Here is a 10,650-nt window from a genome sequence, read left to right on the forward strand (position 1 = left end):
TTGTTCCAGGTCCCCTGCCAGCATCCTCTCTCCACCTCAGTTTGTCTCTGCTGCAGACGGACAGCAGCCCAGTCGGAAGCAGACCAAATTGACTGTGTCTGCCCTTGGTTTTGTTTTTACTCAATAAATGAATGGACTCTAAGGCAGTGTGGTGTCCTTTCTCGCTTGATCAAGCTTTGCCCGGGAGCACTCTTCTTCCATTTCTCGGTTTAGTTAACATCCGTAGTCTTTCAAGATTAAGCCCCAGCACCCCTCCTTTAGACGGGCTTCTCTGATGCCCGCCGGGCCCAGGATGCCGCTCTGCCGTGCCCCGTACCCAGGGCGCTCCTCTCTGGCACACCTCACGCGGGACACTAACCACTCGTCTCCTGAGAGGCATGAAGCCCCCTAAGAGCTGACCCTCGGTCTTCTTCAGCTTTGACTGTTCAGTGCGGAGCAGGGAGATTGTCCACAAATGTTTGGTGAATTACCCATGAAGGAATGCTCCATCACTGTTCAATAGAATTGGGATACAAGCCACGGACGTAATTTCAACTTTCTAGTCGTCACATTGGGGAAAAAAGGCAGGTAAAATTAATTTTGATAATACGTTTTTAGTGCTCTATATCCAAAGTAGTATCATTTCGGCATGTGCCACTAGCTGCTGTACAGGACAACATCGCCTTAACCTGCAGCAAAGGCATCTTGGATTTCTGCCTCCCCTCCAGGCACCACGTTCTTCTTCCTTGTTCTCACGCATCCACCAAGTCTCCTCACTGCCTTGCCCTCGGGCCTCCAGCTCTGCCCTCCTCCGGGAGGACTGCGGTTTGGCAGGCTCCTGTTGATTTCTCCAGCCAAACCCAAGGACCTACTCTTGGTCCTTCTCCATCTCACACACTCAGGCATTTCCATGGCTGCTCACCTAGGGCTTGGTTTGCATGACCCTGAACTTCCTTGGGCGCGCTCTGCTTCTCCTGGCTGCTGGGTCTCTAGTTGTCGCCCTGCTGAAGTCAGGGACGACTCTCATCAGGTGCCGCCTGCCTTTGACCGCGTATAAAACATAACTGAAGCTTCAGGAAATCAAAGCAACAGGCCTTTGGAAAGGATTTTCTTCTCCACCTTTATTCTCTGTTGACAGCAAGGCTGAGCATTATTTAAGTTTGACCTGCACGACGCTGCCCTTTGCTGCTGGATTTTTCCCCAGACGTCTGAGCTGTTCCGAGTTTCCCCACATTGAAGGGGTTCAGGAATGTGGTCACGTGGCCTAAAGGGGGAGAGGAAAGAGTATTTTCAGACCCAGAGTTTTTAAAGGCTATTTGCAAAAATTAAACGTTCTCTTCCCTTGTGGACACACATCTAATTTGGGAGGATAAATTAGAGTCCTAATAATCTTTTGCTTTAGGAATAATGATTAGGATCTATTCCTTTTTCCCCATTGCCCTTTGGCCTTCACCCCACCTGCACCCCAAATCACCGCAGGGATGAGATATGTGGGCTCAAACCAAATCAAGCTCTTTTCCTCCCACCTCTAGGCTGTGCTCACTGTGTTACAGCACCGCCTGACCCTCAGCCCAGGCCCTGAGCAGGAGCCTCCAGGGCACCCTTCTCAGACTCCAGGATTTCCTGGAAAAGCAAAATGAAGTGGACTACAGCGTCTTGTAAACCTCCAATTCTTTGCCTAGGCCAAGGCTGCTGGAGGCTGAGAAGGCTATAAGCTATAAAGAATGTGTGAGCCCTAACCGCTTTGGCTCAGTGGGTAGAACGTCAGCCCTTGGACTGAAGGGTCCTGGTTTCAATTCTGGTCAAGGGCATGCACCTCAGCTGCAGGCTCGATCCCTGGCCCTGGTCAGTGTGCATGTGGAGGTAACCAATCAATGTGTCTCACTCACATCGATGTTTCTCTGTCTCCTCCTTTCCGCTCTCTCAAAATCAATGGGAAAATGTCCTCAGGTGAGAATTAACAACAAAACACGAAATGAAACAAAAGCACACTGGCCTTGGAGTCAGACCGAACCCGCTTTCCTGCTGTACCTCAGGCCCAATGCCTGAGTCTCAGGTTCCTACCTGTAAATGGGGACACGAACACCTACCTCACAGGATCATAGAAGGACTTTGTCCAGCCTCTGGACGTGTGATGCTTACATTTTATTACATGTTAATGTGCATGAGACTCCTCTGCAGACTGTGATGGTGCAGATTCGGATTCAGCAGCAGGTCTGCGTGAGGCCTGAGGTTCTGCGTTTGCATCGGCTCCCAAGTGATGCCATGTTTCTGGTCTGTGCATCACATGTTGGAGGCAAGTTTTCTAGAACACCGGCTTTGCCACAACTCAGGGGCAGTTAGGCTACAATCTTCCAATTCAGTTGACCAGTAGGGAATATATACCACAATCTATTTTTTTAAAAATATATTTTATTGATTTTTTACAGAGAGGAAGGGAGAGGGATAGAAAGTTAGAAACATTGATCAGCTGCCTCCTGCACACTCCCCACTGGGGATGTGCCCGCAACCAAGGTACATGCCCTTGACCGGAATGGAACCTGGGACCCTTGAGTCCGCAGGCTGACGCTCTATCCACTGAGCCAAACTGGCCAGGGCCACAATCTATTTTTTAATTCAAGTATAATTATGTACAATAAAATTCATAAGTTTTTTTTTGAGTTTTGATTATTGTGTCTACCTCAATCAAGATATAGAACATTTCTGCCCTGGCCAGTGTGGCTCAGTTGGTTGGGTATTGTCCTCTTGCACCAAGAGGTTGTTGGTTCCATTCTTGGTCGGGTTTGGGGCTTGATCCCCAGGAGAGGGGTGTGCAGGAGGCAGTCGATCGATCTTTCCTTCTCACATTGATGTTTCTCTCCCTTCGTCTCTCTAAAAATCAATTTTAAAATCTCTTTTAAAAGATATAGAACATTTCTATCATCTCATAATAACCTTTTTTTATGTCCCTTCCCAGCCAATATCCTCCCAACCTTGACCCCACTCCAGGGTAACGCACCGCAGGGTAAAAACAAGGTCTCCCAGCTGGCCCTTCCCCGGCCTCTAGTAGCTCCTCTCCTGCCTTCATCAGGGTTGCAGCATGGAAGGTGCTGGTATACAGGAGGCATTGGAATAACTGGAAAGCTCTGTGGTGGGCCTTGCAGGTTGCCTTCCAAACATCACTTCTTCTTCAGACTCAAGTATAACACCCTCCCAGCCCCAATCAGCCTTATAAAAGTTTAAACAATGTCATGAAGATAGAACGTTTTTAATTCGTGAGGTTATCAGTTCCCCAGGGCACTGTTTTCTTATAGAATAATTGTGTGGCCCTAACCGGTGTAGCTCAGTGGATAGAGCGTCGGCCTGCAGACTGAGGGTCCCAGGTTCGATTCCAGTCAAGGGCACGTACTTTGGTTGCAGGAACATCTCTGGGAGGAAGTGTGAGGGAGGCAGCTGATTGGTGTTTCTCATGTTTCTAACTCGATCCCTCTCCCTTCCTCTCTGTAAAAAATCAATAAAATACATTTAAAAAAACAACAACAAAAAAAACAACAAAGAATAATTGTGTGTTAGCCGAGAGTATTTTATGTGGAAATTATTGAAAGGACAGCGCTTCATCCCTTTGGAGCATAAAAAGCATATGTACAAGATGCACTTGCTACATAGTAAGATTATCTCTGTATGAGCAGACATGCACTAGCTTGCGTCTCCCTGGCCCCAGGCCTGTGATGATTTTGTGCCATCAGACCAATTATAGCACCATTTAATGGGTTTAGTTGTCATGGTACCTGTTAGAGCAAATCTTGTTAATTGTGGTTTCTCTTTAAAAACAAAAATAACAACATAGATTTCTTACTAATTATTTTTTGTATATATTTTAAGGAAAGATATACCAGGAAACAGTTATAAATGCATATTTAATATCAGGGTATAAATGTATATTTAACCATGACTGCTTATCTTAAAACAAATTCAAATTGGAACCTGGCCAGTGTGGCTCAGTGGTTGTGTGTTGACTTATGAACCAGAAGGTTACAGTTCGATTCCCAGTCAGGGCACATGCCTGGGTTGCAGGCTTGATTCCCTAGAGGGGGGAGGGGGCATGCAGGAGACAACTTACCAATTGGAGTGGGGAGGGGGCATGCAGGAGACAACTTACCAATGCTTCTCTCTTATCATTAATGCTTCCATCTCTCCCTCTCCCTTCCTCTCTGAAATCAATAAAAATATATTTAAAAAAATTGTAATTGGGTGCTCACTTCGGCAGCACATATACTAAAATTGTAATTGGCTGCTGGGTTAAAACTCTGGTGGTGGTGATTTAACCCCCACTGCCAGCTCTAACGATTTACATACTGTGTTTGCCCAGGAAGGGCCTGGACTGGACTCACGCAATGGCTCTGATTATTGTCTTGCTTTCCAGGTTGTCCCTTCACTTTCTTTTTCCTGCTTTTGGCTCCTTCTTCAGTCTAAATGAGTGAGGGGACAGGGTGAAAGTCAGTTTTAGCCTGACTATCATAATAGTCTTGCTTTATAAGTGCACGCCTCCAAAAGAAACTTTCTCATTCCTTATAAATTTGTTTATAAGGTGAGGGAGGTGAGCTGAATTATGGTTGAATTTTAAAACATGCAAACTCACTGCTTTCTGGTCATGGCAGTATCCTAAAATTCCACAAGATGGCATGCCTTCCCCTATGAAAACAGAACTTTGGGCCTGAAATTCGATTGGTTTTTATTTTTTTCATTGAAACAAGACCTTTTCTTCCTCCTTCTTTCCTTACCTATACTTGTACTTTGAAAGAAAAAAAAAAATCATCTTTTCCTTTTTTGAAAATAAAAAAGTCAGAGTAAATATAAACTTGCTTTGAGTAATTTCTACTCATTTTTCTTAGCTTTTCTTCTAAAGCAATATGGACGTTTTCTTTCTGATTTGTAATCTTTCAGATATCTGACCGTATCTCTCTCTTTGCTCTTCTCCTCCTAGGACCACTCAATTATTTCATCTTCTCAATATATAAAAGCATCTCCCTTGGTTTTTATTATTTGTTTGTTTGTTTGGTTGGTTGGTTTTAGGGTGTGTGTGTGTGTGTGTGTGTGTGTGTGTGTGCTTGAGAGGAAGGGATAGGGAGAGATAGAAACATCAGTGGTGAAAGAGAATCATTGATCGGCTGCCTCCTGCATGCCCCCCACTGGGATCGAGCCCACAACCGGGCATATGCCCTGACTGGGAATTGAACTGTGACGCTCAACCACTGAGCCATGCTGGCTGGGCATTGGTGCAGCTTTTGCTGATATAATGGCCAACAGGAATCAGAAACCTGAAGTTAGGAAGGCTCAACGGGAACAAACTACCGAGGCTGCCAAGGTAGCCAGAAAGGCTAAGCAAGCATCTGAGAAGACAGCAGTGGCTGCTACTAAGGCTCCCAAAAAGGCAGCACCTAAGCAAAAGATGGTGAGCCTCTGAGGGTTTCTGCTCCCCCTTGTTGGTGGAAAACGCCAAGTTGGCAGATCATATTTTAAATAAAGACCTGCCCCTTATAAATAAATAAGTGGCCAGCCAGGATGGACCAGTTCATTGAAGTTTGAGGGAAAGGTGATGCTTGGCTTTATACATGTTGACTTTTTGGTGATAATAGCGTCAACGGTATTCAGCGGGTCAGGGTTGGCATGTTGACCTGTTAGGAATTCCAGGGAGGGTCCGTTATCTCCGTCACCACCTGCCTTGCGGTGGCATGCATCTGCTCCTGAGTTTCCCTTTGACCTAACAAGTAGCCCCTGCTTTTCTTCCTTGTTCCCAGCCATCTCTAGGCATCTCAGCTTTGCTGGTCTAGGTGGGCCGACCCTGAAGCAGGACCTTTGGTGCAGTCACCTGAAAGGATGGAGAAGCTAGCGGCTCACTCCGCTCTTTCTGTCCTGGTGAGGGAACTCTTTCCAGCTGGGAGTGCCCTCTTGTGCTGAGCACGGCTGGCCTGGGGGACAGGGTGGTTTTTAACCTGCATTCTGCCTGTCCTCCACCTGCCCACAAGTTAGAATCCTGGCCAGCAAGCCCTCAAAGTAGATCCTACACTCAAATATTCCCCTATTTTTTTTGTTACAGATTTTTATGGTCACCAAGAAAAGAGACTATGTGTCTTGGGTTAACAGGCCAGTTTCTTTTTGAATTCTAATTGAGGGTTTCAGGTCAAAACAATAAATAATAATAATAAATGCTGCTCCCTAACCTCCAATGATCCTATTGTCTGGGGTAAGACAGGTTATCACGAACTCACAATCCTGAAGCTAGCGCATGTTTACGTATGTAGAGGAGAGTTAAAATTTTAAAAGTGTTTTCTACACTCAATGTTAGGTTTAAAATTTCTTTAGATTTAGGTGATTAGAAAAATCTTATATTTAAGGAAACAAAGACCCTTCAACTAGCAGCTCTGATATTAAACCCACTGTGTGACTGTTGGCATCTCTGAGCCATTCTTACACTCCTCTTAAAATAAGGAAGTAAGGAATTTCATTAGATGATTTCTGAGATCTATTCCAGCTCAATTATTCCTACATTTTCTTCCTTCTTGGAAGAGAAAAACGGACAAGCATATGAACCGCCAGAAAGGTTGCGTAGACAAAGCTGAGATACACGTTTCTCAGGCCAAGGGATAGATAGCTCTGAAGAGAGACAGTGAGAGAGTGACAAAATTTTTCAAAATATATATAAGCTGTTTTAAAATCTGCGCTCCTGCCCAGCTGGAGTGGCTCAGTGGTTGAATGTCAACCTATGAACCAGGAAGTCATAGTTTGATTCCTGGTCACGGCACATGCCCCAGTTGCAGGCTCAATCCCCAGTGTGGGGCGTGCAGGAGGCAGCCAATCAATGATTCTCTCTCATCATTGTTGTTTCTATCTCTCTCTCCCTCTACCTTCCTTTCTGAAATCAATTTAAAAAATTTTTGTTTTTAATCTGCTCTCCTCCAGGACCAGAAATGTCCTAGGCAGTGTACATCAGCTGTGGGGTTGGGCAGCTAATCACTGTATTGCTTTGAAATCAAGTTCTTTGAATCTTTGAACCCTGGCTAACTGAAATTCTAAAGATTACAAAGCAACAAACTTGTCTGAACTCTCGCTTTTATTTACCCATGGTGAAATCATTGACTCAGTAATGGTTTAATTTTAAATAAAATATTTAATGCCAAACTGAGACTGCCAGATACCTAATAATTACTCAACAAATGTTTGTGCAATACAGTTAAATTGAAATAATTTTCAGTGCAGAATTCATAACTTATAAAAGCAGAGCTGGAGTGCTTACCCTGCCTTAGAAGTGGAAATTTGGGTGAATTTCTTCAGTTCTAATTATAATTTTCCTCATCTGTAAAATGAATAAAATTACCTGTCTTGTGGGTTGATTATGAGATTCAAATAATGAGATACTCACAAAATTGCTTCATAAACTTCACAGAATTCTACAAATAAAAATAATAATTTTTAATTAAAGCAATTTGTTTTCTTTTAAAATACTTTAAGATTCTAGGCACTTATTTAAAAACTAGTAGCCCTGCGCACGAATCTGTGTGCCAGTAGCTTGCTGTTGCCCTCCAGTAGCTCTCAGTCTGTTGCCCCGCCCTCCTGTAGCTCCCCCCAGCTCCCTTCACCTCCCGCCCCTCTCATAGTTTGCTGCCCTGCCCCCTTCTGTAGCTCTCCGCTGCCCACTTAAAGCTTGCTGCCCCATCCTCCTGCTGATCGGTGATCCGGTTGTTACGCTGTCGGTTGTTATGCTTCACGGCGTAATGACCATTCGCATATTACATCTTTATTATGTAGGATCTAATAGTGGTTTTACAGAAGACTGTTTTTATTTATTATTTTTTAATATATTTTTATTGATTTCAGAGAGATAGAAACATCAGTGATAAGAGGGAATCATTGGGGATTGAGCTCAAACCCCTGGCATGTTCCCTGACCAGGAATCGAACCATGACCTTCTGGTTCATTGGTCGATGCTCAACCACTGAGCACGCTGGCCTGGCCAGAAGACCGTTTTTAAAGTATGTCTCCTATGGGGTGTAAAGTAGAATTTTAATTTTATTAGATACTGATCTAAATATGTTATGTTCGCCGAAACTGGTTTGGCTCAGTGGATAGAGCGTCGGCCTGCGGACTGAAGGGTCCCGGGTTCGATTCCGGTCAAGGGCATGTACCTTGGTTGTGGGCATATCCCCAGTGGGAGATGTGCAGGAGGCAGCTGATCGATGTTTCACTCTCATCGATGTTTTTAACTCTCTCTCTCCCTTCCTCTCTGTAAAAAATCAATAAAATATATTTAAAAAAATGTTATGTTCTTGTCTGTGAAATCTAGATATGGTTGTCTTCCCAGACTGAGGTATTTTTGAGGTAGTTAATTCCCCACCCTCCAACTTAAGCTTGAATACCAGGTAACTGCTTGTTAGACTTGCTCCTCTGCCGCTACAGAAGCTGTGGAGGGCTGTTCTCTCTCTCAGGACCTCCCTGCTGTGTCGAAGACTACAACATTGGAGTCCTGTGTTGGGTCCACACTCCACGGCTCCTAATATGGGGACTTCGCTCCCCATAGGCTGCTGTTATATCAGTGCTCATTTCTTTTTTTTCTTTTCTTTTTTTAATTAATTTATTCATTTATTTTTCATTAAATCTTTATTGTTCAGATTATTACAGTTGTTCCCCTCCCCCCCCATAGCTCTCCTCCACCCAGTTCCCACCCCCCCCTCTGCCCTTACCCCTCCCACTGTCCTCATCCATAGGTGTACCATTTTTGTCCAGTCTCTTCCTGCACCCCCACACCCCTTTGCCCCCAAGAATTGTCAGTCCACTCCCTCTCTATGCCCCTGGTTCTATTATAAAAAATATTTTTACTGATTTCAGAGAGGAATGGAGAGGGAGAGAGAGAGAGAAGCATCAATGATGAAAGAGGATCATTGACCGGCTGCCTCTTGATACACTTCCTACTGGGGATCAAACCAGAAACCTGGGCATGTGCCTTGACCCGGAATCGAACCATGACCTGGTTCAGAGCCTGATGCTCAACCACTGAGCTACACCATCTGGTTCATTTCTCCTTTTCTTAAATTATAATTGGCATATGTGATGTGTCAGATGTCCTAGGTTCAAATGCCAGCCCTACCCTTTATTAACCGGGCAGGGCGGTATCTGTGTTGGTTCGGCATCTCCTTTGAGAAGAAGCGGTGTCAGAACTCCTGACGTATAGTAGGAAAGGGCTCTGCCAAGAGAGTTGGGCTGTCTCTACTCTGAGACTAGCTCCCTATTCCGTTCTTTTTCACCCTGCCTCCTCCTCTCTGTCATTGATCCTGGCCTTTCCCTGGGTTTTCTAGGAAAATGCACCGAGAGGGTGCTGCTTAGGCCCTGGCCGAGTAACTCAGCTAGTGGGAGCTACTTGGCCAGGGCCCAAGAATCAACCAATGAGTGTATACATAAGTGGAACAACAAACCGATGTTTCTCCTTCTCTCTGTTTCCTTTTCTTTCTCTCTCTCTCTCAAATTAATAAATAAATTTTTTAAAATGAGAATGCTTTTTTCTGCACATATGATGATGAATTTTCATCTTTCATCCTTTGTCAAGATTATGCATTTTAGCCCTTTGAAAATGTGTTAGCTTTCAATTTCACTATTAAAATCTGGCCATCTCTGAAGAAGTGAGAGTTATTTTTTAGTTGGAATTTCCAACTAAAACTTAGTTGAAAACCTAGATATATCTCTATACAAAGGTGACTGTTTTTTTCAAAATTAAATTTATTGGGCCCAGCCTGTGTGGCTCAGTAGTTGAGCATTGACCCATGAACCAGGAGGTCACGGTTTGATTCCCAATCAGGGCACATGCCTGGGTTGTGGGCTTAATACCCAGTAGGGAACAAGCAGGAAGCAGCCAATTGATAATTCTCTCTCATTGATGTTTTTATCTCTCTCTCCTTTCCTCTCTAAAAATTTATTGAGATGACATCCTATATAATAAAAGCCTAATATGTAATTTGTCCCATCGGGCAGTCGTTCGACTGGGAGTTTGACCAGGAGACTGGGAGTTTGACCGCTCGCTATGATGTGTGCTGACCACCAGGGGTGGTGTGGAACATGGCAGGCGTCTGCCACCCGGCGTTGGCAGGAGGAAGCAGTGGAGGCACTGCCGGCCCCCATGGGCCCCGACAAGAATGGACCACGGTGGAGCAGGTGAGTGGGTGGTGCCCGACCAAGGCAGGAGTGAGCAGGGGCCCAATTGCCCTGCCAATTGCCCCGCAGATGTGACCAGGGGTGGCTGCGGGGGGGCGGGGCTGCTGGTTGGCTCCCAGGCACTGAGGGAGCTGGGCAGGGGGCCCCGTGGGCGGGATGGTGGAGCAGGTGAAGAGGCGGTGCCAGGCCAAGTCGGGGTGCCTGGCAGGACTATGGGGCTGTGAGGCTGGCAGTGCAAGCTGGGGCCCGATTTCCACAAGCTAGCCCAAAGGGCCCCACCCATGCAAAAATTCGTGCACCGGGCCTCTAGTTGGTTAATAAACATACAAATTTCAGGTGTACAACTTTATATTAATACAACACCTGTATAGTGTGTGTTCACCACCAAAAATCTAGTCTCCTCCCATCACCCTGTGTTTGGCCCCCTTTACCTTCCTAGTCCTCTTTACCCTTCTGGTAATCACAACTCCGTTCTGTATCTATGAGTTTGTT

Source organism: Myotis davidii, unplaced genomic scaffold (assembly GCF_000327345.1).
Source record: "Myotis davidii unplaced genomic scaffold, ASM32734v1 scaffold332, whole genome shotgun sequence".
In the NCBI taxonomy this organism is placed as follows: Eukaryota; Metazoa; Chordata; class Mammalia; order Chiroptera; family Vespertilionidae; genus Myotis; species Myotis davidii.